Genomic DNA, 27,109 nt, shown 5'->3' with positions numbered 1-27,109 from the left:
TTTCCAAATTCCTCTCAAGGCAAAAAAAAAAAAAAAAAAAAAAATCTGGTTTTATCTTTCCTGTCATTTTATTTTAATTGAAGTTTATCACGTTCTTTATTTTGGCTTCCAAATACCTCACCCTTTTTCCATCGGGGGGCAGTTCCTAGAAATGTGTGAAATCTTTCATTTGAACTACAAAAGCCTGGAAGCAGACTTGCTGTGAATTCATCCTACATTTGCAAATTGTCAGCGAATCGTTAAACTCGTGTCTGCTGGGCTGTCTGCAAGGTTGTGTCTGCTGTCACTGCGCAGGTGTTGCTGGCTCTTGTCCTCGGGGACTTCCACGACTGTTGTTCTGGGGCCTTTCCAGGGAAAATGTGCTGCACCTCTTAAGAGGCCATTCACAGTCTTGAGGTTTTCAGACACCTGTGCATTGTGCTGGAAGAGAAACATCATGCAAACCTTCGTGATTCCCCGTGAAACTTTAATGTGTTTCCTTTCCTGGCAGCTGAAGCAGTACCCAGATGTGGGTTATGTCCCAGCCTCCTGGGGTCTGTGTACACAAGTGTCTGACATTGCAAAGCTACTTCAAAGCAAAAGCAATTTTGGAACCGTGTTAAAGCTGACTTGACATACCAAAGTGTGACCTGAAGGAGTGAGGTCCAAGCACAGATTCTCCTCTGCAGGTACAGGAATATGCACCCAGCAGACATCCCAGACTGGAGACAATAACGTCTGAAACCACCACAGCAGGGTTTGGCCACCAACGCTGCAGAAGACACCTTGCCCCTGCAAGGAAGCTGTGAAGTTGTGTGGAAGTGGAAGGCAACAGGGAAAACTAATTGTGTTTGTGGATAATGTGGGAAATACTGCATGTAGAAGAAAACTTGACATATCTTACAAAGGCTTGTGAGCCTTCAGACCTGATCACAGCAGTGGTCACCATCCCATAGCAATAAGCTGAGGCAGCAGCAGCTACTCCACTGCTTGCATTATTCATGTGACCTGTCTGAACAACCTCAGCAATCCTTGGAATTTCATACTTATTAAATACTTGAAATAATAAAAATTCTCTAATATTAAGAAAAAATAGAATAATATTATTCCTGTAATTCTTACCATAGTCTGTGTTTACAACTTCCAATCATCTGTTGAGACATCTGAGAGGTTTGACACATGAGCTCCAGCAGATGTTGCTGAGGCAGTTGGAAGCAATACCTCTGTCAGGGTAGGAGTCAGCCAGGGATCAGAACATCTGGATATCTAAATCAAAGCATCTACACTCCCACTGTCATCACAGACATGGAGGGCTTCATTCAGTTGTTTAGGCACAAGCACCAGATGCCATTTGAGAAGTCCCAAGTGTACCCACCTCACCTCTGGCTGCAGCCCTGAAGAGCGTGAGGGTTGCAGGCCCTGGGTTACATCTGCCGGTCTCTGCGTTGTGTCTGTGACCCTGTGGCTTTTTCTGGCATCTCAAATGCCTGATACTTGCATGTGGGTGGCTGAATGAACCCCAGCCAATACACCAGAGAGCCTGGAGAGCAGATGGGAAGAATTAAGTGGATTTATTGACCAAGCTATGACATGAGGAGGAGATGGGACACACCTCAGTGATAGCAGCTCCGCTGACCAGAGCAAGCATCATCCCAGGAAGCCTCATCTCCTCTGTCCATCTCTACCCCTAGTAATCCTAGAGTGTTGTTTTTGAGTTTGATGCTTCTTGAGTTAGTTTGGTTGGAGCAAAAGAAGCCGTGGCTGTGAAGAGACACCATAAATTGTGAATGGATTAGCAGCATCCCTGCTTGAGCTGTAGCCTACACGTCCCGATGGGCCAGTTAACTTGTGTGCAAGTATATTACCACATTGAATGGAAGGGCTTAGTTTGTAGATGGAATTCAAATCAAGGGCAATAAGTTGGTTATTTTTGCAGCAAAGACAAGTTCTTAATATATAAAGGATGATTAAATTTTAAACTAGATTTGAAAATGCTTCAATGAAAGGAGTTAATCCTCTCTTTAGGTAAAATTCACATAAGCTTTTAATTCCGTTCCCTAAACATCAATAGTTTTGTTATTATTCACTATTCACTTACTCTTCTCAATAGCAGCTTTATAGCTGGTAAATTCAAGCAGATGTTTCTGTTTCAGTCTCATGCCACTGAAAATGGCTACAGATGAGAGAGCTTCTTTAGAACATGCATTTGCTTTAAAATGATTGTGCTCTTACACTGACTTACATTTGGGTTCTTGTTCTGAAAATGTTTTATTTCAGCTTTTGTGCCGATCTACCACAGATAATCAAATAGCTTTTAAACACGCAGATAACAACTCAGTTATCCCTCACAGCTCTGCAGACTTTCTGTTTTTGAAAGTAAGTAATGTCCACAGGTATAAGGCAAAACAGACTCTGCACACAGGAACTCAAGTGCTTTACAGTGAAATCACAGTCCTGATCTAACATACATGCAGGAAACTGCATCCTGACAGTCCAGTCATTCTGATTAAGACCTGATCTTGCAAAACTTATGGACAGGATTTTTTTCCTAAATCCATTTCCCATAACTACTTCAAAGTTTTGTTTCAGGAGTACTTATGAGTTCCTGCTACATCAAGGCTGCAGTGATAAAGTGGCCATGCCGTGGTTTTTATTAAATGCTAAGATGTGACATTTTATTTACAGCTCTCTGACCCAGTAAAAGATCCATGCAAACACTGGGCTGCTTGATATAGAGAGAACTTGCAGTACATTTCAGCTGTACCATTATTAAAAGTATTTCTCTAGACATTCCCTTTCCTTCTTGAATTGTTCTTGGCATTTCTGGAATATTTATGAATATTTATGAAGGCAGTTGCTTGTGTATTAAATAGAGTCTGTAAGTCACCAATTTCTCTGGAAATATTTGCCTTTTGTGAAAATTTGTTAGCTCTTCCACACAAGTGCCCCTGAGGGATTGGAAGTTTGAGCACAGCACTGTAAAGCACATCCTATAGAACATATATAAGCCTTTAATCGGCAGGACTGCAGTGCAGCAGATTGAGTAGCTACCTGAAGAAACTCAGGGAACACTGTGCTTTAATCCAGGAAAGCTAGTCAGGAACCTTTGCAGATGTGTTCTCTGCTACCAACCTGTGCTAAATCAGCTGCTGAACAGACTTATACCAGTTAATAGATGACTCTTTTTTTGATTAAGTAAACAATCTTAATAAATTCAAGGCTACATGGAGAAAATACACTGATTTATTGGTCCAATGCAGCTTACTCTGAAAGCAAAAGGAGCTTCACATTTGACTTCAAAGGAAGAAAATCTGTGCTCTAAAACTTTAAACAGTGCAATAAACACTAGTAAAACATAATACTTACTAAAGGAGAGTGAATTGTGCTCCCAAAAGGTACACATTTACTTTCTTTTATACTGTTTGTTCAACTTAATACTAATGAAAATGAAATATGATAGGTCACCAAGGTCACAGCTGAGTACTAAGAGTTAAACAATCTACCAGAAATAATACTATGAAATATATTTGCAATAAATACTAATAGAATTAACCTGACTCCTCAGTTGCAAATTGGTGAAAACTAAATTCACCAACATGCTTCCCAATAAAATAAAAAACTCCATAGTGAGTTCTAAGTTTTAATATTCTTGTACACTACAGAGGCATACATGCATTTAGAGATTCTGTAAAATTGACATTAATATCAATTGAAGTGGAAATAGGTCAAGATTGCTTTGTTGGACTGAATGCTTCACAAATTGCCTATTTACAATAGCTCACTTAGCTCTGCTAAGTGGTTTCACAACAGAAGACCATTTTTTCTTTCTCTTGCCTTTGTGTCCTTAGTTATTCATGGTTGGTGCGGCACAGAACAATGGAAGTCTATCACAGCAAACACTAAATGAAGCCTAAGTTGAAGGTGTCCTGATTTATCTCTGTAGGAGTCAAATCACATTCCTCTTTTTAAGACCAACTGGAGACAGATCTTACATGTTCACAATGCACTTTCCCAGTGAAGTCTGGCATATCAACACCATTCTTTTGCTGTTTACAAGGAAATTGAGCAAAGGAAAATGATTTTCATTTCAGCCTCCAGCCAGCTGTGCTGCCAGACAATGAAGCATGATGCTGAGTGCAGAACGGCAGCTTGTCTGATAGACGGTAAGTAATTAAGTGTTTTCAGTCCAGAAAAGGTTTTATGTTGTCCTTGGGCTTTAGACAATTATATTTCTTTTCCTAAGCTGCATTCCTGTGAGAAAAAAACTAAACCAGACCAAATCTCAATATTCACCCTATTCATATTTGCTGTGAAAAGATGATGCTCTCCCAGCTCTGCAGAGCAGTGACCCTCCAGGTGTAGACCAGATAATGGATGTTTCATTTCATTTCTTTCTCTTGTGCCTTTGTGAAAGAAAATCCAGACATTGCCTTTAGCAATGCTGCTGGATGTTGACCCTGAAAGCATATCCCAAATTACACATGTGTATTATTCCTGTGTAATTCTTGAATACAAACAGGAAGAATGGACTTTGCCTTTCATTTCTTATTAATAGTTAGAAATATTACACCTTTACAGAGTCTCAGCAAAGACCTTAAAATATATAAAGATACAACTGCAACAAATTGTTGAAGAGGTACTATTTCCTTTTATTTCCACAGTCTTTGCTAACAATGAAAATAAAGCAAATAATACAATTAGAATACTGAGCACAGTACTTACAGTAGGCTATATATAAAAGATCCTTCATTTACACGAAGCAATTATATATATATATGTAATAAAAACTTCTTGGGAAAGAGAAATTCTTGATACTGAAATCTAAGTACACTGACTTGAAGCTTCTTTATGACCTCCTAATATACTGTAATTTGAGATACTTGCCCAGTCCTATCACCAAGGAATCCCTGTGTCTCACTGATTTTGGATTTACTACCCCTTCTAAATGAGACATCACTCATTTCCTCATTTTGCAGATTCAGAAATGAAGGTCTGATATGACCCTTGCAGGTCATTGAAAATCTGGGACAGTGGAGAAAACAGAACTAATATTATGACTGAAGTCAAAATAATTATCCTTTTTAAGTTCCTTTTTTTGAAAAAAAAAACCACAAAAACCACCAAACAAACAAAAAACCAAAACAAAACAAAAACCCACAAAAAACCCCAAAAAACCAAACCAACACAATGAAGAAAATGTTTAGAAATTATTACTTATGAGATTGTACTAGCATGGAACCAAAAGAAACCTTAAGACTTCTCTTGAGGCTAGAGACCTTGTTGAGAGAATATGGGAAGTACTAGAGAAGGAAAAAATTGATGGAATGCTAAATTACTGTGGAGGCTTTCATGTGGTTTGATTGTGCCTCCGCACATGTGTGGATGAAAATAAATTCAAGTTATGGTTATAGAAAAAAAGATCAAATGTTTCTTCTATTGCAATTTGACCAAGAGGTGTAATTAAAACAGCTGTATCGTTGGATTTATTGCAATAAAAATGTAGGAAAAACTCAGATTATAAATTGTCTTGGTTTGTGTTTTACATTGCTCTTATATTATGAACATCCTGTTCTCTGCTTAATCCTACAATCCTGCTTACCAGAAATGCCATTATTTGAGTCATGGTCATGTTCAACTCCAGGTGATGTTTGTATAACAGAACCATCTGGCTTCCCCAAGGCCACACAGCTCAGCAGGACTAAGGTGGTTGGGACATATTCACTGGGAGTGATTTGTTCTGTTTTGTCCAACTGAACTCTGTGGCCTTGCACAATCTCCAGGAATTTGGGTCCTGTGCAACTCAGTGGCCATATCACACTTTCAGTAATTCCTGTTTCAGAAGTAATGCACTATTATTCTTCATATTCATAGATGTGACAAATATTTGTTTCCATGCCACCTTCTCTTCAAAATTAAGTCTTCAGTGTATGTAGCACTGCATATGTACAGACTACACTTTATAATCTGAGTGGTCCTAAGATTATTTGCTTTGGCCATAATGTTTTGAGCAACATCAAAGCTGAAAGAAATTGTGAGCAAATTGTACAAAGGCAGAAAGAAAGAAGACAAAGATGCCATGACAGGCTTTTTTTTTTTTTTTTTTTTTAAAGGAGGAAACTGAAAGAGAAAACAGGAAACCCACAGAAACTTTTCTCAGGTGAGGTAGACTGGATGGAAAAGCCTAACTGAGGCCAAAGAAAAGAAGTGGTAAAACAGATGTAAAGGCCTGACAGCAGGGCAACAGGAAAAGGTGTTTCTAAATAATGGTGATAAAGAAAGAAGATAGAACTGAAGACTCAGTGAAGAAAGACAGAGGGAACATGAGCATTTTAATCCTCAAAATAATGATATATTCAGACAGTATTTATCCAAAGGTCACACATCCTTAGCCCTGGGAGAAAACTAAGACATCTTGGAGATAATCAAGGAGGAAACTGAAAGGAAGGAAGTGTTGAAGGTAAGTAATGTATTCATGAGTGGCAACAGTAGTAAAAAAAGACAGTCTAATTTGAAACAACTGATGGGATACCTGAACAGCAAGAAGTGAGAAAAGAGGGCTCCATGAGAAACATAAAAGACATAGCTGAGACAGATCAATATTGCTACCAGATCCCAGATGTAATGCTAAGAAAAAGAAATTAAAGAATAAGGAAAAGTTGAAGTCAAGGACATGGAGATGAATTACATTTTCCTTTGGTCAGCTTTCCCTTATTCATTAGGGGAATAAACCAGCTGAAGGAGAGCGACACACAACCTAATGTCTGTGAGTTTTACTGTCCAAGCATTTAAATCCAGGGGACAAATACCAGTGAAAAATACAGATGAATCAAAAAATAAATGCAAATCTGTCAAGATCAGAGAAGTAGTCATAGCTGTGTAGGGGTTCCATAGATGAATCAGAGAGAGGAGGGATGATGGTATGGATGGGTGGGAAGCAACCAGAAGAAAGTCCAGAGGATAGGGAGGGAAGGAGTGAGTACAGACAGGCAAGGGAAAGAAACACTGCTGAGATGGGGCCAGCTTCAGAGCCATAAAGGAACACTGTTCTGGAAAGACAAGGGCAAGAGCAAGAATTGGAGCATCATGGAACTGCAGATTGGAAAGGACATCAAAGGAGGTAAGTGAAGAGTGGAGAACTGGATTATTCAGTGAGTGTAGGGGATGAGATGAGGGGAGTAAAGGGAAATAGGCATCCAGAATTAACTAAGTTGACACACTGGTACAGTGGAAAGGAAGAAGTGAGGCCAGAAGAATTGTAGAAAGACAGATGACCACCACCCTATGGTAAATGAAGGAAAGAAGGTGATTCAGACAGCAGATAAGGGAAGTTAAATGTTTTACTGCAGAGTAAATCTTGGACATGTCCATGAGAACAGCAACAGTTACTAGCTGGACTTTGAAGATTGGAAGCTGTTACATACTTGAAGGAGGGGAAGCAAATGAGAAGTTCATAAGCACGGTAAACTAAATTCCTCAGAGAAGGATTTAAAAAGTTGTGGAGAGCTGTAGTTGATAAAAAAGGGAATATATGAGCCAAAGCAAACCACAGATCAGGAATAAAACTTATCCATCTGAAGAGTATAAGAGCAGCCAGAAGAAACGACCATACACTTTCAAGTTTGCAAAACCATTCTTCCATTCTTTTGATATCTGAATTGCCAGTGTCTGGAATGATCAATATCATTATTTATTGTTGCAGTGAATCTTGTAAAATGAAACTTGAATGTATAAATTATTGAAATACTGCTTGCTCAGAATGACTCATTAACATCACAAAATAAATAAGTAGATAACATTGCTAATTTGATTCAAAGCCTTTGAATGTACATCATCCATAAACTCTGACTTCAGAGAGTATAAACAACTCTGTGAGTGTTCCCATAGGACTGATATTAATTCACAACAAAAAAGCTTTTATGATTCCTACACTTGGGGAATTATGCATTTTTACTTCTCCATCATGGCTGCTCATGAGCTGAAATTCAAATGTTAATTCATGAATTATTTATTGAAAAATATTCTAAAGTACTCATTAAAATCTTAGGTGGCATTAAAGCTAACTCCACACTTCTTTCTGTTTGCTTCATAATGCCAACCTAACGGATATACTGAAGAGAAGCATCAGGAAATACAGTGAGTGTTACATAAATAACAAAAGAAATCACAAAAAATTAATTCTGAAACTGGAATTTCAGACCTCAACCAGTATCCTTCCAGGTAACCTCTAAGTCCATCTCAAATGAGTTAGAGCTTTAAAAGACAGTCATAGTATCAGGCAATAGGTTTTAAAACTTTGTTGAATCAGGGTCTTAAATCATTCCTGATGATGAACTGCACTGGCATTTCTCCAAGAAAAAAACAAAGCATGCATTTAGTCCTCATTTCTTTATTCTGTTCATCTCTTTTGAACTTGGGTAGAGGGTACAATCTGTGTATTGGGAGGAAAGGTGTGAAAGCAATAGCATGATAGCAGGGAATTTCTTGGAAGACATGAGAATGAATAAAACATAAGGACAGAGAAGGGGAATTTACATTTTTTTTCAAAACAAAGTCGACAGCTGTTATGTCATGAGTCTGTACTTGTCCACACTTCGTGTGCTGTCTTTTTGCTCCACCTCACATTTGTCTTTCTCTGTGTATGCTGTACATTTTCTGAGCAAATCACTGCCTTTCCCTTTGTCTGGAGTGAAACACATCCTTTCTTGGCACTGGAGCAAGCTCAATAATGAAGAACGTGATTATAACTGATGAAGGATATGGATTCATCTTTCAACGTCACAAATTATTTACTATGATTCAGAGTCACGAATTCCTTTTATGCAAGGCTTTCTCTCTGAAGCTGCTGCAATGGTTACCATATATTGTTGATATGCCTGAAATTTAGGGTTGGGAGGAAACTGGGGCCAAGCTTTTGAAGCACTAAGCAACTTCCCTAAAGCCAAATCCTTTAAAATATCACATGTTGGACATCTAAAACTGGGTATTTGTCAATTTTTAATATTATTTAAGTTTTTAATGATAATAATGATAAATGTTGCAATAGTATCTAATACTTATACATTATCTATAAACCTAAAGTTTTTCCCAAATATGTTTCCCAAATGGGTCATCAGAGTTGGAGTTAGTTAGATTCTGATACTCTGTAGTCAGTTCTGATGTTCTTGAATGAGGAGCTTTTCAAAAACAGTTACAGTTTTTGTAACACTTGAAATGTTTGAATGTTCAAGCAGCTACAGCTGTCTGATGTTTTTAGCCACAAATGCAGAAGGGAATGTTGATTCAACATTTAATTCAAAAAGCTGAGTTTGAGATGATGATAGGGTTGTGATGGTGTGTGTTCAAACCCACGGCAGCAGGAACCCATGACAGCCAGCAAGGCTTCCTGAGGAGCGCCAGCTCCAAGCCCAAAGGCAGCAGCCATGTCTCAGAAATGTGCAGTACAATTATGCCCATGAAGGAGGGGAACTTCTACCAGCTCTCTCTCAATACTGCAGAGCAAGTTTCCTGAAAATATTACTGATCCAAAGCACCTGATGCCTTTAACCTTTTTCATGTGCTTGACTGAAGACAGGGATAAATAATTCAGTATGCTCTATTCAATTTCCTGGGGAAATCTGTTCCACACCCAAAACTAGTCTTCAACCAGGAGTTCTTTCTATGGGCTCAAATCAGCATAGAAGTACTGGTCAGGTCAGGGCCACCATTTAGAGTAAAAGGAAATACCTGAATAACCTATAAAACACACCCTCCCTCAGGATGTGCAGAACTGAAAGCAACTTACTTCATTAAGCAGCAGAAGGAGATTATCAAGAGCTCCATAAAACAGAAAGCATTTATTTTCAGGGTCTTTCTTGTAGTGTTTGGAGAAATGTTGAAAGGTGAAAAATTTAAAATACATCTGATGACTGTCATCAGGAAATTTGTTTTCTTTCCATATTCTTAAATTGCTGAAAAGACTTGACCCTCAATAAAATTGGAAGATATTTTCCTTTATGCTGTCATATTTCCAAATGTCTTGAATCTAGACTGACTTCTTCTGCCTGAGTGTAGTAGCCAAGATTTTACACAACACCAAGTAAACTGCAGTTCTGATGCCAAGCTTGCAAGATCCACAATAATGGAAGCAATGGATTTTTTCAGGGATAGCTTTGCCAGCATACATAAAAATCTTTCTGAGTCTCACTCACTCTTTTGGTGTTTAGTTGTTGCAGCCTCCCAATCAGTGCCTTTTTGCAGTTTTCTGTCAGGAGCTCTAAGACCTATAGAGACTTATATCCAAAAGAGTATCAACATTACCAGATCTTCTGTCCTGACTAGAAACAGAAGTTATCACTATAAGCTGCATCTGTCAATGACATCTGTCTCAAAGATTTTCACACCAATAGGACATGCATGCTGAGGTTTAAATGCCAGATCCATGAAGAATCAAAAGAAAAATCTCAAAACCTAAATAATTTGTTGTTATGTATCAATCAAAGTGGCAGACAAGTTACATTGAGGGGAGCGAGATTAATCACTCAACTAGCAAAAAAATAGTTATTCTACCCTCATACCAGCTACTCCACACTTATTGGGTAAACAACCATATTGTTATATAGTGTTGCCTCCCTCATTTAAACATTTACTAAATATTTATAATATAAGCTGTTATTTTCAAACAAGCTGGAGAGGCAGAGGCCCTCTTTTCTCATGTTAAAAGTGTTTCATTCATGTTTTCCTTCAGAAGAAAACAACGAAAGCAAGAGTGGAAAGCAGTGAAAGCTGTCATGGAATTTGTTCATCAAGCATTGTTCATCAAACATTGTTCATCAAGCACTTTCTACAGTATTGTCCTTACAGTAGGTTTAAATCAAGTGTTTGATTTATCTGCTCTTCACCTTGCAAGCTAGGAGATTTCAACACCAGTGGAAAGTATCATACTATGGTGATATTTGTATATCATTTGTCTGTGCCATGACATTTATTTCTCCTGATGACTTAAACTGAATTTCAAACATTACAAATTAATTTTAGTAAAACCATGTATATCTCCCCTGTGTATTCCAGAACTTATTAGGTACAGGACTGAAACATTAACATTCCCTGCTAGTGAAATATTAGGAGCATTAAAGAACCAGCTGGAAAACAAATGGGGGAACTTTCAGTTTCATGGCAATGGCAGACACTGATTCAGGGGAACAAAATCTCTGTGCAGGGGAGAGATGAGGGGACAGAAACGAGACTCTTCTTCTTTCTCTCAGACCCCATCCCAATTTCTGACCGAGCTGTAATTCCAGAGACAGGCAGACCTGTCTATACCTGGACTACTGTGCTTCAGCTCTCCATCTGTCCTCTGTTCCAGGCATGGTGAGTCAGTGGAAAAGGTTCCAGAAGGGCTGTGTCAGCCTCACAGAGGGGAACACCAAACTGAGGACATGGGAGATCTTTCCTTCAGTGCTCCCACAGTCTGAAAGGGACAGAGATGCCTAATCCTGGAGCACTATTCAGAAAGGAGGGCTCATTTTTTCTTCTGCAGACGACTCCACCAACAAAAGAACATTTTTGAAGCTTTCCCAATAGTCAGGTAAATAATGTACCAAAAAAAAAGGCAAAAGAAACTAGCAATTTATTTGTTTTATGCAATGGCAGCAAGGCTGCTCTTTTTGAATCCATGAGCCAGAGTGATTCAAAGTTCATCTGAGACTGAGTGTCCCATGCAGTGTGATGTGGGGGCTTTTCCACAGAGCCTGTAAATCTGGGAGCTGGCAGGGGTGGCTTTGAGCGAGCCCTGGCAGCACATGCCAGCCCCACAGGAGCCCCCGTGAGCTCCCACCCCCAGCCTTCCCAGAGCTTTTATTGCTCACCAAGGGCCAAACCTCACCTTCCTTACAGTCAGTGGGAGCTTTACTGTCGCCTTCCTTGAAATAAGCCTTGGCATGAGCAGAGCAAACAATGGGAAAACAGAAGCCAAGCCCCGGGCTGCAGAGCCCATGGCAGGTTTCCATATCTTTAACTGGCACCCAGTGCTGCTCTCCTGAAAGAATGTCACTGTACCTGCTCTTTGTATGCAAAGCACAGCTTTTACACTTGTAAACATATATAGAAAGAAATATATTTATGCATATTATGGTTTCTCTTTGTAGTGAGGATAAAAATCTGTGCATGATAACAGTGTCTACACATTTTCTGAAATCTAATGCCTATCCTAAATGTCAAATCTTTATTATCATTGCTTGTTTTAGGTGGGAAATAAAATTTCTTGACTAGTCTGTCACCTTCAAAGAGACTATGTTGAAAATACAAAAAAAAAAAGAAAGAAAATTAAAAAACCCAAAATACAAAAAACCGCCAGCAAAATCCACTAACAAATGAACAAAAAACCAAAAAAAACCCCAAACAAACAAAAAACCAACCAACCAAACAAAAAAACACCCAGAAAGGAAGTAAGCTAAAAGAGAAAAAAGTACAGAAATATTGATTTATGCCACATGTTACCCAAACCTCAGATATCAGGATTTCTTAAGGTGTTAGGATAGCTATGAATAGCAGGATTTATATAAAATTACCTAAACATATTACCTAAAATATTAAGAGCAAGAAGACTGTTCTACAAGTTCCATTCCAACCGCTAATTTTCTAAAATGTTTGATGTACTCAGTGCATACAGTATACAAATATAGTATACAAATATATGCCAATGCTTTATCAAAGAAGAATGCTTTATTAAAGAGCAAAGTTAAATTCTAGTGTATTTAGGACCTCATGATTCAATTCTAGATTAACATGAGAAATGGAGTCAGTCAGGTCAACATGGAAAATGAGCTCAGTACTATCACACTTAATCAAGTTGTAGATGATATAACTTTGTGGAGAGGACAAAATTGCTGGAGAGTTATCATTTATAATGGCTTTCTTATATTTTAATAGAAACCAATTGAGAAATCTACAGGAAACTAATTTACACTTTGATTAGGAATTCAAGTTGAGGTAGGGAAAAGTGCACATACATCTAGCAGTTTGTCGTCATCTTTTGAGCAGCATTCAAGTCCAGGCTGCCTGCAGCATCAGGTCTTTGGCTGTGGCTGCACCACAAACCAGCGTCACCCTCTGGGGTGTGCACAGCTCCATGTGCTGGGCATATGTGGGGGCTCCACTGAGTGCCAGGTGCTGCTGGTGGGGGCTGCACCATCCAAGGGCAGCTCTGAGGACACGTGGCGGATGCCACTCGTTTCCAGCTGGCTGCCACCAGCTGCTGAGGCTGGGCTAGCTCAGGCCCCTCACAGGGGACAGGAGGATTACTCACTGCCTTAGGCAAATCTGCCTTGTAAACTCTTTCCACCTCAGCTGTTTCTGCAAGCGTGACTTTGTGGTTATAAATGTTACGATGGCCTCCATCCACATGCTCTCTTTACATGATTCTTACAACATGTTGGCATCACTTCACAGCTTACCTTTTTTGCCTGCAGTTTTTTAAGAAAGCCAGAGCACCTCTTTGTTTACTAGAGCATTTATTATAATGTGGTCAGGTCAGAAAGCCTGCCATTCCTCTCTGCAGCAGAGCTGTATGCTTTAGACCTGAGGTCATGGAGCTCTTTGCACTTCCAACAATTGGTTGCATCAAGCTGTGTTGCAATACATGAAACATGCCACATCAGGGATTTTTCTTTTTTCATTCTGCCCTAAATTTCTCTCTTCAGTCCTTCCCTACCTCTCCCAGAGAGCAGCAAGCCATTTGGCAAAATGTGAAGTTAGTTTTCAATCTTTGGCTTTCATGGTTTATGAAGAAATTCTCTGCCTAGAGTCATTCACAGGAAGGGCATATTCACTGTGAATTTGAGATTTCTCTCATCAGTGAATAATCAGTCTTGATAACTCTTCTGACCTTGCACATACAACCTTACCTCAGGTAATAAAACACTTGAGCCATTTTTCTGGACAGCACAATAGCAGATGTAACCTGTATGCCTCTGGGTACTGGATTCCATCTCTAACTTAGGTCTAGTTATGGTCCCCTAGTCATTTAGTTATTCTATTGAAGCTCTAGAAACACAGCTAATTAAAGGAAGGGAAGGTGATAATGAAATTACCCATGCTGACAATACCACTTTGAACTGTGAGTGCCTGTTGGCTTTGCTTCATGGTTTCTAGCAGCAGTGTTTAAGCAGACTACTTATAGGGCATGGCATTTCAAATTAACAAAAAGAGAAAGCAAATTCTCCAGGGCTGAATCATCATATCTGGAAATCCAGCAATGTCCAATTTACACGTACTGCATTCATAAATTTGAATTACACACTGTGTAAAGAGACACTCATCCAGTATGTACGGGCAGAAGCAGATGAATGGAGCAAGGCGGGGTTCCAAATGGAAAGCTGGAACCTAGAGAAAAAGAAGTGGTGCATTTGTTGTTTCTGTTTCATTTCTTTTCTTTTTGTAGCAGAAATGAACACAAGACCTTTATGTGCAATGATTATTTTAGAGAGTGAGTTGCCAGAGGGACGGATCACACAGACTTTGCCCACACAAGAATTCCCACTAAAGAGAAATGTTGAATCAGACAAAAATCATGCCTTGGTTGCACAAGGCACTGTACCTGTCAGGTGACTTAAAATACATAGTAACCACAGGGGTTTGTTTGTGGAGCACTGAATGCTAACCAGAAGTCAGCTGCTGGGAATGATAGCTGTCCTCTGCTGCTCCTTTCCTCTTACAAGAAAATGTAGTCACTAAGCCTGGCTTCTTCCAAGAAGATGTAATAATGAATCCAGCCTTTTTTTCTTTTTGTTTGCATAGAGACATAAATCTCATGTATTCCATTTTTCTATACTTCAGAGTACCATGTTGGATAACACAATGGAGTATTTGTACAGATTGCCCAACACCCCCACAGAATCCATGCTTCTGGTAATGTCTCTGTGCCCAGGAGAGTGACAATTTAAACAATTTACTACAGAAGGAGCAAAGCCATGCTGAATGGACATCCATGTGTACCATCCAGGATAAAAGTGTTTCCCATAGTCCCTGATAGTCTCAGTTTACCAAGGCCCTCTCTTTCATAATACCTCTGAAAAGCTGATGCCCTGATCTGACAAGCTCACACCCCATCAGCACACACTGAAGGTTTAGTTCTGTTGAGGTTTGTATGGTAACCACATCTAACCAAGAATTCAGCTTTCCATTAAATCAGGTGTTAGAAGCCCAAACAGGAGCTGGAAACCTGAATGCTTGTCTGGATCTGAGCCAAGAACCTTCCAGTATTACATTAAGTAACATGATTAACATCTGTCCTCCACAGAAGGCAACAGCACACAGCACTTTTCTGAATGTTGGCCTAAAATAGCAGCAACTGTCAGAGATTTCTCTTCATCAGGTTTCCACTGGTAGTAGCCAGTTTATTTTTAAGGTGAAAGGATATAAGCCCATTTCTTCTATGCAACCATATGGAAGAATCAGAATGATAGAGAGAGCAGCAAAAACTATTGGATTTTATGATCTTTAGGGTCTTTTCAGACCTAGATGATATTGTTCTAAAAAGAAGGATCAAAGACACCAAACATTTTTGATAGAATAAGCGGCTGTAGACTTAAGGAATCCTCAGTCTTGGAAAACTTACTAAAAAGTGAAGACTGAAAAATCAATTATAAGTAGAATGGAAAAGGTGAATAGGAAATAAGGAATTACATATCACTGTTCTTCCCAATAGAAGATTGAGAAGGAGGTCATTAGCTGCTTATAATAGGTCATACATTCAAAACAAACAAATGAGCAGGTATTAGGTTGTTTGTTTGGATTTTTTTTTCACAGACAGCTGTTAAACTGTGAAACCTCTTGCCACAGGAGAGAGACTGTGTGTATACAAGGTCAAAACACAGCTGGACATATGCCTGGAAGAATTGGAAAGATGCTGGTGGCCCAGGCAGTCCTGCTGTTGCCAGCCACTGGAAGTGGGACCCTGTGCCAGGGAGGTATCACTGCATTCCTGCTCTGTTTGGACACTCTTCCAAAAATGACCACTACTGGCAGTGTTGGAGGTAGAATATTTAGGTACATGGACAATTTTGCTGTTTGATGTGGTTCAGCTAGTCTCCTTTCTCATAATATGCATGTATGAAAATCACCAGAAATGTTGATGGAAACTTCCTAATCTCATCAAAAGATTTTATCTGGCATATTTGTAGCCTCTTTTGTCTTTCCCTGAGTGTCTGCTCAAAGCCATCATTTATTTCTTCAACAGACTTTATAAGTATCTCAATGTTTTAATATCTCTTTGTGCAAAACTTTTGCCCTTTTCTTTATGAATAGGTCATTAATGTTTACAAAAAGCTGGAAAAGGCTTCTTTTCAAGGGCCAGATCTGCCCACTTTTCATTTCTGAGGTGCAAAGCTGTGACTGGTCTATTGTGGAAAACAGCTTGCAAAGGCTTTGAAAATGCAAATGAAATACAATAGATCTGTGCCTTTTTTGTTGATAAGGGTAGAGGAACAATATAAATTTGCAATTTTAAAAATTAAAAGGATTATTTGATAATTTTTATGGCCAGGGCAGCTTCCAGGGGGAAATGGAGCCAAAGGAGAAATTTTAAAACATAATATAACTAAATCAAGGAAACAAAAAAGTTCCTTTTCAGTTACACAGAAGCCTTGTTGAAAGAGAAATACTTGTGGGACATGAGGAATGAAAAAAGTCAGCATGCAACTGCCCAGGCTTGCCCAATTTGTAGCTCCCACCTCATGGCAATTGCTAAGAGTGTTGTAAAAGAGCTTCTTTGTCTCTGGAGAAAGTATTGCTTTCAAAGACAAGAAAAATCCACAAGCAACCTCTCACTTTGACACACAGGTCATGACATTAAAAGAATAATGTGAAGAATCACAAACCACCGGTTTCAGTTAGGAAAGCAAATGGCTTGGTAGGAGGGAGGGAGAGATATTTATGTTATGATCTGCTAACTTTCTGTTCAGATGTGGTTCTGTGTATATCTAGTTCCTTCCTAAAATAAAAACATCCCCAAAACAGGCACCTAGAAAAGTCTTCAGAATGACCCAAAAGAGGTAAAATTCTTTAACTTTGTGTCATCAGTTTGCAAAGGGAGAGGCTGGGACAATATATCTTCTAAAGAGATGTGGGGTTATTTTGCCATCTCGTTGCAACACTTTGGTGCAGAAGGGAGATGCCAGCAGGACGAGTCAGTGCTGCACAGCCCAGATGCTGGAATGAGCACATTTCCAGGCAGGCACTCACTCAGGGGAGCTGGAGATGTGCAGAGAGCCTGCCAGGGGAAGGGGCAGAGGCAGGAGGGCACCGTGCCAGCAGGGCTGCCACACGGTCCCACCTCTGTCACAGGGAGAGCTGACAGCTTTATGGATTTCATCATTTTGCCAGAATCAACTTTAGCAACCGGTTTTGCCTGAAACACTGAGAAAATTGTGGTTCTGGCAAGACAAAAGAGTGCAGGATTTCCTTGTAGCAGAGCAAAGAGGTGGCAAACTTACCATGATGGGCACAGCCTTTAAGAAAACCTTCTGAGCTGCAGCCCTTCCCTCAGCTGACCCTGGAGATGGCAGCAATAACACCAGGGTTGTTTCCTCTATTCCCAGTTTACTACACTGCAATTAGAGAACACTGCTGAAAGTGATGATCAGCAGCAACTTCACTCTGAAAGAAGCTGGAGGAAGCAGAAGTGAAGCCCTTCATCCAGTAAATCCCTCTATGCAAACCAGAAGTGATTTTCTTTTAAGGAAAAGGGGAACCTGGCTTTTTCAAAGTCCTTGAATATGTGAGTTTCTAAGTTTAGCTTGTGAACTGTGTCTGAGACTCACACTCACGAGTAAATGCACAGGTGTGGATCTACAGTTCTGGCTAAAATACACCCTCAGAGGCATTTCTCTCTGGAACTCCCCTATTACATGGGAACCCTGGCTCCAAGTGACTGTACCATAAAAAAGACATGAAGATATCTTAGGAGTGATGAGCAACTGGGTATTTCCAGAGCAGAAACCCCAAATGCAGCCAGCTTGCAAAAGTTTGGTAAACTCTCAAGTTCTGTCAGGAAAGGCAGAAGGGGTGATGCTGACTAAAGAGGAGTAGAGCAAACAGTTGAAAAGCAGCTGTTCTGAGATATTTTAGGAGCAGCAGTAGCATATGACATTGACATAATGCAAAGATTTTCTTGTTGTTGTTGTTGCTGTTACTATTATGATTTGTAGGAATTAAATTCACCTCCTGGCAGGTAGCCTGTAAGAAAAGGCGATGAAACCACTTTGTCCTAGTCCTGACCCCTTTGAAAGACACAATCAGAGAGCTCCATCCTGCAGACCAAACTCACCATATGCAGTTAGAGCTCCAATAGCTGGCTTCAGCCAACAGATATTTCTCAGTCAGAGCTGATTTTCCCAGCTGTGAATCTGAAGCATGAGAAGAAAAAGAAGTGCCATTGTTCTTGGTACCCACTGTAAAATTAATTAAAAATGCCGACAAGGGTTGTCACATTCTCCAGGCAATCAGCAGAAGACCTCTGGACATTTCAAATTTAATGTCAGGGGAAATTATTTGATTGATCACCTGTTAAATGGCTACCTAATTTGTATGGCTGCCTGGAATGGAAATTAGGTTCTCTCTTTCTGCAAACAATTCAATAAAAAGTTTGATAAGTAGATATATTTTAAGATTATGGAATCTTCAGATCAATGTGAAATCCAGATTTGATGCCAAACCAGATGTCTGTGCATTCCTGGAAGTATTGTAGGAAAGGAAGTGAGGTAGAGTCAGGAAGCCATAGATTACTGAATCTGATCTTTGCAGCAGAAAAGATCTTTCTGAAGTTAATAGGAAATTATATCACAAAAGATCTGGAGATTTTTTTGGGTTGGTTTGGGGATTTTGTCTTTATTTTAAAGAAGAAAAAGAGTAAGTGGGAAAGAAAAAAAGTAACTTGGTTACCATGGCTTCAGAAGAGGGAATGGCTGAAAAATTTGGTGTGAATTTTTGAGCCACAAGAAATGACTCAAAAGGGAAATTTCAAAATGTTCCACTTGGCATTCTAAAAATAATTCAAACCTCCCAGTAGAGTTACCTGGGAGTCCCAGCAGAAAAAGAAAGCATGTAGTAAACACAGCATTATCTAAGTATACTATAAAACCCAGGACATTTTTGAGAGCAGAGAGAGATTTCCAGCCTTCAGTCAAGGAGGCCAAACCTTGCTCTCTGAAGCTGGAATCTGTGAAGTATCTTAGCCAGTACATAAGGTCTCTCATGCTGTGACAAGCAGGCAAAAGTAAAATATAAAATATTGCTATAAATTTCCATTGAATAAAAAAAGAAGCAGTCCCAGATTTCTTGCTAACTCATAGCAAAGGCCATCTCCCTTTCATAGTGACATACTTCTAAGGAAAGCCAGATGGTATCATTCAGCTGTGTCCCACTTCTTCTCCATAGTATATTAATAAATAGAAATTCAATAATGATTGTAGGGAAATAAAGAGACTTCCAGTTGGAAACTCTAAACACATCCAGCTAGAAGCTGATTTGTTTGTTAGTTTTATGAGTACAGCAGTACGGCCTGGCCATAGCATCAAGACTTGGTTTCTCTCCATGCTCATCTTTGTGTTTGCTAATCACTGCCATTTTTCAGCATTTCTGGTTTCCCATATGTATTGCAGTGTTGGATGCTTGCTCCCCAAATCAATCTGAAAACTACAGGTGACAAACAGCATTCAGGTGACAAGCAGCATTCAGCTTCCCCAGGGATGTGGTGAAGTGCTCACCCTTTGAATTTTTCAAGTTATAGGTGTGCAGGCTGCTACATAACCTCCTCTGGGCTCCCTTTCTCACAACAGCTTGGACCAGACTGTCCTTCAAAGTCCCTTCCAACCTGGGCTGTTGTGTGATTCTATGATAACAACCACTGGAAACTGAAAGTAGTATCTTGCAGAAAAGGCCTAAAAGGAGAATTAAAAAAAAATGTTTATTCCTTCTGTCATGTAAGGAAAAATATCCAGTTTTGTTATTTCTGGTAGCTCATGTATTTCATCCATTTGTCTTCATCCAATGTTGCTGCATATTATTTATTGTTACCTGCTGGGAGTGTGTCTCCATCACAGTTGTAGTCAGGGTTATAGGTGCCCTCAAAGCAAATTACCCAATAGTTCCCATTTTCTGTGCTTTGGTAGACAGTGGAGCAGTCTGGATGACCTGGACCCCTTTTGGATGAAACTGAATCCTATTGATCCTGTAAATGGGGTGCAACTGAATCATATAAATCAGTGCAAAAGAAGGAAATCAAAGGGAGGTTGACACACCAGGCTGTGAGGCACAGCAGTTCAGCTGAAGCACAGAGTTTGCTGCTGCTGCTTAGCCAAAGGGGCCGGCAACATCTGGCAAAGTGATGGGGCAGTAACCCTGACTCATAACATCCAAAATCACTCCAGCACAATTCCCACAGTTTTCTTGTCAGCACCCATAATTCCCTTGTTCTTTGTAAATCAAAATAAATGATCGATGTCAAACATAAACAGAATATTGGAGCCTTTCAGCTGGCTAAAGAAGTGATATTTGCTGGGGGGGGAGAGTCAGCATGATTTATCCTGCTCTTCGTATGTTCTCTTTAAAGTTGCACCACTGTATTAAATCCTGTTTTCTGAAAATGGAAAACAATGAGAAGAGACTTGCAAGAACACCACCAGCTTCCATCTGTGAACAATTTGATACTTGCTTTCGGCATATTTCTAAGCATTCCAATTTTAAATAGACTTTGCACCAGTATTCCCTTTTGCCTGCTTGTCACTGCAATGCTGCAGTGTTGAAATATTCACAGAACTGAGTACAAAATATCACAAATACACTTGGACTGAGAAGGGAGGTTTTATGTGTGATTTTTATATGTGGTTATGCCCACTGTTCTCCTGCTTATAAGAAGGTTGTTGGAAATACAAAACTCTAACAAAAAAATCTGGCAAAGGGTGGTTTATTGCTTTGACAACTCAAAGTCAGTAGTCAGAAAACCTTTTCTTCATCTAAGTTACTCAAGGAAACATCAGTTGCTCTCAGCTGCAGTGGGGGCTAACTCTAATAGGTCTGGATTCATTCTATCATGATAGAAATAACATTAAAAATACTGTCTTCACTTGCTTCTAACTTTCCCATATATAAAGTTTATTACAATTTTATATATGATGTAAAGGTCCTTCTAATAGGCCAGTGAGTCCAGTATGGATTTTGATATCAAAGCTTTGGAAATCTTTCTTTGAAACAATAAAAGAAGACACAAATTTCTCTACAGTTTTAAACAAAAGTCAAAGGTGAGCAGTAACTCAGAGCAGGAGTTAGAAGTTATTGAATATTCTTAGATAAAGCATGTCCTTCAACCCTCTGCAACATATTTTCCTAGCTTGGACACATCAAGCTCTTTCTGTCTTGTTTCATGAAAGATAAAAAGAAGTTAAATGTATTGCAACAGCCAAATAATCAACTATTTCCAGCGTAGATATGGATTTTATCCAAGGGGAATACATTTCAGAAGCAAGGCTACAACAGCTGATGATATTCAAACAACAATGAAGCAGCTAAGTCTGCCTCCAACTTGCTAACAAGGCTGTTCTGAGTTATGCTCTGTGCCTTAGCAACTGTCAGATAAATAATCCTGCTCCTTTGTAAGAAAATGAACAGGCTGGTTAACTTTAATCCCCTGCCATCCAAATATATTTAACAGTAAAGTGATTAGGATAAGAATACACTGCAGTATGAGTTGGAAAAGTGCTAAGGCTCCGGAAGCACGCACTATAAATCAAGCATTTAATTATTTAAATCAAAAACTTCAAGCAGCTGTCCCTGGGAAACATCGGGAGAACAGACTGTGCAATGAAGCCTGATGTAAATTTATTTAGTAGGCAAACATTTTTATACCACAGACTTTATGGAAATTATAAAAATAAGGTGCTGAATTGTATAATGTATTTTTATGTTCTTATGCTAAGAATGCTTTTTACAAGCCCTACTTTTATTTGATAAGTAGAGTGCAAACCCTGTTTTCTTAAGCAAAAGTTAATTTGGGATTTTTTTTCTAAATTGAGTGATTAAGTGATGCCTTTCTGTCATTGCCATAGGTCTGTGGAAAAGGTCCTGACACCTGCAGGAGCCATGAGCCTATGCAGCACTCAGGACTGCAGAAAAATCAGCCTGTTTTGGGAAAGGAAGCAGCACTCCAGTCCAGCTGAGGAACTATCCCCTTAAAATTCTTTTTGAGCATCACAGAAGCACATGCAGTGTAAACCCATGGAGGCAGACACTGCCATCCAGATTCTCTCTCCTGCCATCCTGCAGCTCCCTCCATGTCCCAGCACAAACACTGAGCTAGCTGCATGAGGAAGATCAGAGGAATAATCCCTGTTATAAACTCACCATTTGTTTGCCAGCTTAATGTTAACCTGGGCCAGCTCCCTGTAGGGTTGGGGCAGGAACAGGACAAGGCAATTGGGGCTGGTAGAGCAGCATGGCTGAGTTACAGTGAATTAAAGTGCTCATGACACTACAGCCTTAGTTCTGGAAAGCAGAATCACTCAACAAAACATTTTAAACTGATTTCTAGATCTCTGCATGTTGAGTGGTATTATGCACACATTACCCCAAAAACCCAGAAAAAAGCAGCAAACAGTGAGTAAGCACATATTTCCCACCAGATCTTGGAAGGTTGCTGGTGGTAAAAGGAATCTCTTGCCAACCTGAGCTCATACAGGGCAGTGATCTGCCCTACATGAAATGGATCTCAGATCATAATGCAGCCTGGGCAGGGCAGGGGGGTGCACCACCAAAATCCATCCTGAGGCTAAAGTTAGCTTCTCTGGCCTCTCCTCTAGGATAAAATCCATCCTGAGGCTAAAGTTAGCTTCTCTGGCCTCTCCTCTAGGATAAAATCCATCCTGAGGCTAAAGTTAGCTTCTCTAGGCCTCTCCTCCTCCTCAGCTAAAACTCCTTAAAAATCTCTTAAAACATACCATATTGAGGAAAACAAAACTCCAAAAACCCACACATTAGAAAGCAGGTACATTATGTGTTTCTGTGTTTACTGCACATCAGACATTGTCAAACCCACAACGGTTTCACCAGACAAGAATTATCTGATAATGCACTTTATTTTACATGGAGAATTAGGATTTAGAAGTGGGTTAATTTAATCACTAAAAGATATATGATGATAAAGTTCCCAATACTTTGTGGTTTAACAGCAAATAAGTTTACTTTCCTGTAAGTGTTCTTATAATGGCAGATATTCTGCAGCTTACATTTGTATTTGTACTCAGGATAAGTGTTGTCGTGCATCCATTAAAAAGAGAAGAAAGAAAGTGAAAAAGGATTGATTGGTTGAAAAGGATGTGGTTATGCTCATCTGTAACAGCCTGAATGGAACCTAGAAGAAAGGAAGGAAAAGACTTTAAAGAAGAAGTAAATAACCCAGTCTGCACATGGGTAGGATATTAGTATAGCTATTTTCACTCAGCCTTAACCAAGAGCTTCCTACATAACAAAATATGGTTGTATTTGAAAAATCTAGAGGTGTTATTCTATTATACCTGCGTGCATACTCAGAATGGGAGAAATAGGACCTGTGTTCACCCACCTGCAACCTTCACTGACTCCTGGAGCTCAGAGGTGTAGGTAGATGCTGACTTCCACACTGAGAAAATAAGTCTGTAGGCAGTGATTGAGACCGTAGTTAGAAAACTCCTGTCTTAAGTGAAAATAGTCCTGCATCACTTTAAATAAATTTCCTAAACACTGTGTGTAAATTCATCCTTGGGTGATTGTACATATATATAAATCAAGTAATTTCCTTTTTATTAGTACATTTTAAGTGTTCCATTCAAAGGTATTTGCTGTGGATGCTAAAAGCTTTGTGGTTGTGCAAGCAAGAATCATCAAGAATGAGAGGAAAGTGATAAAAGATGCAAAGCCAAGAGAAAACAAAACCTACAGCTTAGGAACCTTTGTTCCAAGTGAGCCTTTTTGTTTTACCTCCAAAGCTATAGAGAAGCATAAAGATTATAGCTTTCATAGTTTATGTAATAAAACTGTTATATCCTAAATGTTATAGAACAATAGCAGAATCTAATTTATGTTAAAAAGAATTTAAAGGTCAAATTACATTCAGTAAAGCTCCCTAAGATGTTTGTAACACCAACAGAAAATATTTTACTGACTCATTATTCACAAAAGCACGTATTCTACATTTGTGTGACTCATAGTCATGCTATCAGAGATTCAAGGCCAAAGTACTAAAACAAAAGTGCATTTTGCTGGTTTTTTGTTTATCTGATATGAACATTTCAAGAATATTTAAAGAAAAAGCAGAAGGTGAAAGGAATTACTGAACTGCAGACACTAGTATCCCTTCATTTGCCTGGATACACATTGTCAAAGAGCAACATAAATCAAGCAGAAGTAATGGAAGCTTTGTTAACATTGTCTTACAAGATTCTACATTTTGATTATGACACTGTCAAGCTTAAACCCTTAGTTAATTTAAATTTTCTATGACACTAATCCAGTGAAGCCCAGGTTGAGCAGTTTTAGGAAAATTTTGGCCAAGAAAAGTGGGGTTTTTTTCTGAGCTGGAGGCTGAGGATACAGATACACAATCTGCTGTCTTTAGAGGAGTTTCTGTGCTGGGTGAAGCCAAAGCCTTTCACTTCTCTTTTTGGGGGCTTAAGCAATCCAGCCTGCTTAAACACCACTGCTCTGTAAACACATGACATTGCTGAATGCAGCAAATTGTGGCAACTCAGGCAGGACCTCTTCCATTAATGAGAAATTTGTGGTAGCTGTGATATTTTGCAATATAGATGTCTGTGAAAAGGGAGAAATTTTCCTTCGTGCCTGCTGGGGACAGATTCAAAGTTATGGACTAAAATAATGCAATGGAAGTTTAGGTTAGATGCTAGAAAAATGTTTTCAATAGTAGGGATGGTGAGGCCTGGAGCAGGTTGTTTTGGAAGCCATGGAATCTCATTACTGGAGGATTGTAGGAAGGGATTACACAAACATTTCCCATGAGTGATTCAGGACTGGCTGCATCTGCCTGGAGGAGGGTTATGAACTACATGATCAACCAAAGTCTGTTCCAGTCCTGCTTTCCAATTCCATATCAATCTTGATAGAAATTTCTGTTGAATTTGGTAAAAAGTACTTCTGTCTCTCTCCTGAGACTGAAATTGACTTTTTGATAGAACCTTGTGCTTCTTGACGCCATTGAAGTAGCTATTGGGCACCTTCCTCCCCTCTTGATAATATTTCAATTACACAGGTTTCTTAAAGCTTGAACAGGGAACTCCTGAGAGAGCTTAAGGTGATAAAAAAAGAGCACCCACAAAAATCTCATTAGGAAAGTCATACAAGCCAAGGACACATTTAGCCATCGGCCTCATAAGTGGTTCACCTGAAAGAATACTGGGTTCTTCAAAGATTCCATAGTTTTGATTTTTTTTGTGATGATATAATTTTAATTGCTCAGATTCTCAAAGTGTTAGTTGGGATAACTTGTGTTAGTTGGCATATGCCAGGTAGATGGACACCTTCTAAAGCCCTCTGCCTTACACAGGGGCATGACGCAGACTGACCCAAAGATACAATTTCAAAACAATTTAAACAATTGTTAAATTGGAAGTGCAAAGATACTGAAATACCTGGTCTGCCTTGGAACTTGTTTGGCAAGAATTTGTGCTTCAGAGCATGGAACAAGATGTTCTCCCTAGATATTCTGCTGCAAATACTGAGGTTATTGCTGCTAAAAGGAGCAAGTGAGGTCTCACAAGGGTGACAAGAGTGCCAGAGTTGCCAGTCTAAAAGAAGAATCCATTGTACTAGGAACCCACTCAGGAAAAAAATAATCTCTAAGGGAAAATAATGTTTCAGATCTTACGGACTAAGAATTGTTCACATTATAGCCAGCTCACATAAAACCCTTTAAAAACAGGGTAATTCTAAAAAATGCCCAGACATTTAGGGCAAATGCTCAGAATTTAGAACATTTATAGAATTGCACAAAGTTTCGCACAAGTGAAGCTATCCTCTGATTCTTTAGCCTCTACTTCTTGAGCAGGTCAGGAATTGGCTTCCTTTCCTCTCCCAGGATCTACAAGAGCACTCTTAGTTCCCCTCTAGGTATCAATAATCCTATTTTAATGATGGAAGGCTAGAGGACAGGAAGAGGAAGAGATCATAACCACATTTCATGTGGCAAATCTGTGGCACACCAAGGAACAGATGTAGAGTAGGCTTAAAGCGACAAGATTTTTCAAGAATAAAATCACTTAAATAACTTTCTAAATTATTTTCTCTGTTTGTTTTTTTTTTTTCCTTTAAATGCTCAGTTCTTTCCAAACTGCTATGCTTCATTTCCAGTTACAATTATTGACTAAAACTATCAGCAATTAGCAAAACCACTCATTGCCTGGATTTTATTTCACCTGAAGGGACAGTCATGTGAGATGCAGTACATGCACCTACAGGGAGAGCTAATTCCTGAGAATTCTCCTGTGAGAACTTGAATATCTAATTACACAGAAATGATGAAAGATTAATCATCTTGAGCAGGGTCCCACAGGTAGTCTGCAGCAGAGTGAGGGATCCATTAAAGATCCACTGGATCCCCACCCACTGCTCTCATCACCAGCCCATTTCTCCCTCCATGTTTACCTTCTGCTAAGCAAAGCTAAGGATCACATGGACTGACAATAAGTTTTTGGCTGCTTGAGATATTGCATCACAGTTCAAATATATACTATGCAATCTTACCTGGAAGTATTGAGAGTCAGTCTTCATTTTTCAGCAATATCCACAGGTGGCTTGAAGAAGGAGCAAAGTGTCTGTGTGATCTGGGCAGGTACAAAACAACTGGCACAATTTGGACTTCAAAGAACCTTAGCCTTTATGGAAAAAAAAGGGGGAAAGGAAAGGGAAAGGAAAGGGAAAGGAAAGGAAAGGGAAAGGGAAAGGGAAAGGGAAAGGGAAAGGGAAAGGGAAAGGAAAGGAAAAAGAAAAGGAGAGAGGACAATAAGTTTTACTGAACAGCTATTTATCTACTTTTAGAAGGTATGCTCAATCAGCTGTCTACAAAATCTGTCTGGCCACCCAAATTTGGTGGCTTGAAGGGTTCAAAGGCAGA

At 39.3% G+C, this 27,109-nt stretch overlaps 1 long non-coding RNA gene across 1 annotated transcript; it reads right to left on the bottom strand.

Moving 5' to 3' along the window:
- Nucleotides 1-27,109, bottom strand: LOC139600934 (uncharacterized). The gene is made up of 2 exons (XR_011682726.1): nucleotides 26,740-27,109; nucleotides 1-420 (listed from the first exon to the last, which is right to left on the bottom strand). It is a non-coding gene; the product is annotated as an uncharacterized lncRNA (long non-coding RNA).

Source organism: Agelaius tricolor, unplaced genomic scaffold, assembly GCF_023055355.1.
Source record: "Agelaius tricolor isolate 1412-34295 unplaced genomic scaffold, bAgeTri1.0.p SCAF_2, whole genome shotgun sequence".
NCBI classification, from domain to species: Eukaryota; Metazoa; Chordata; class Aves; order Passeriformes; family Icteridae; genus Agelaius; species Agelaius tricolor.
This window is presented reverse-complemented; position numbering and strand designations above follow the sequence as displayed.